Below are 1,959 nucleotides of genomic sequence, written 5' to 3' on the forward strand. Positions count from 1 at the left end.
ATTAGTAATTTGTGACAAAAAAACTCCAACTATTTCCCCCAGTTCTTCCTCAGAACCAAGCTCTGCTCCATTCCCTTCAGCTCCCAGATAATCCCGAAAGCAGGTGTGCTCTCTCTTAAGCCTATGTAGCATCTAAGGAGTGCCTTCTGTGGAGTTAGCTGGCTGGTCCAGGTGTCTTCAATAACAATGCCCTCTCCTTCAATAACAATGTTCTCTCTTTAGATTTTTCCATTTTTATCATCAAAATTTACCTGTTTTGGCCTATTTTGGTCACTATCCCATTAACCTTCTGATTTTTCTTTATTTCTCTTTTTCTTTCTTTCTTTGAGACAGGGCCTTGTTAAGTAGTTCAGACTGGCCTTGAATTCTCAGTGATCTTCCTGTCTCAGCCTCCCACGTGCTGGGATTGTAGGCATGAACCACCAAGCCTGGTCAGTGATTTTTCTTTAGTTGAGTTAATGCTTCTTTGGGCTTAAAATATCACATCTCTTAAGTAAATTTCAACTTTAAGAAGGATCTTCTAGAGGCATCTCTGTACTCATAACTTAAAGGAAGGTCCGTAGTACACTGGATATTAGGAACCAAAAAGACTTTGTTACAGAGAAGGAACATGAAATTATGAGAAGACACCGACTTTAGTTCCAGCTTCTTTACTTATTTCCTGTATGGTCTTGAGAAAGTCACCTAAACTCTTCAAGCATCTGCTTCTATATAAACTATTTGATGTGGGGGAGATACAGCTAAGACAACTATATATTCAAATGATACAGAGCTCTCTGCACAGCTAACATCACATTACCAACGATGTGGATGGATTTGGGGAACACAGCCCCTCTTGTGACCTTCAGATCACACTGTCTGTGTGCTGCTTATACCACCCACACTTAGAGTTGTACCTATGTATGTGTATCAAAAATAGATTTGAAATAACATGAGTGATTGCCATGATCACAGAGGAACTATTATTTAAAATACTACTTTGATTAAAAATGTCAGTTTTGAGAAGCTTTTAATATCTTCTACCAGTGCTCAACTGACATTAGTGACATTTCAATACTAATTTCTTAAAGTTGGTTTTCATTTGTATTCTTATTTAACTGAACTTTGCATCCTGTGAATTTGTGAAAGTCAATGGCTTTCATAATGCTTTAGTTTACAAAAGAACTTGCTGAAAATTTATAATCAAACATCTATTTTCTGAACCTTGTCTCAGGAGTTACATGCTCAGTCAAGTTTTAAATACAGATCATTGTAACAGCACATGCTACTTATATGGGAAAGGTTATTATTTAGTATTGATGTTTTTCTCTTCATAAATCAAAATGTATGTTTATTTTTCACCATTCCTAATAAAGATTACAGTTCAAAGTTACCCCTTCAACATAAGCATAGGAAATAACTTTCTAAACAGAACCCAAATTGCACAAGAAACAATATCAAGAATCAACAAATGGGATCATATCAAATTTAAAAGCTTCTAAACATAAAAGGAAACAACACAGAGAATAAAGAGACAACCTATAGAATGGAGAACAACTTTTGCCAGCTATGCTTCAGACAGAGGATTGATACCTAGAATATATAAAGAACTCAAAAAATTGTACCACCCTCCAAAATAAAAGACCTAATTTAAAAAATGGGCAACTGAAATGGATATTTCTCAGAAGAAACACAAATGGCCAATAAATTCAAGAAAAAATGTTCAATTAGAGAAATGGCAATTAGAGAAATGCAAATTAAAACAACCCTGAAGGAGGGGGAACCCTGAGATTATATCTTACTCCAGAAAGAATGGCTCTCATCAAGAAATCAAATAATGATACATGCTGATGTGGCTGTAGGGAAAAGGAACCCTTATACATTTTTGGTAGGACAATGAATTAGTACAATCATTATGGAAATCAGTGTGGAGCTTTCTCAAAAAACTAAAACTAGAAACTCTATTCAACTTAGCTGTTC

This window comes from Heterocephalus glaber, unplaced genomic scaffold (assembly GCF_053883595.1).
Source record: "Heterocephalus glaber isolate CG9 unplaced genomic scaffold, H.glaber_assembly_v1.0 deba00001504, whole genome shotgun sequence".
In the NCBI taxonomy this organism is placed as follows: Eukaryota; Metazoa; Chordata; class Mammalia; order Rodentia; family Bathyergidae; genus Heterocephalus; species Heterocephalus glaber.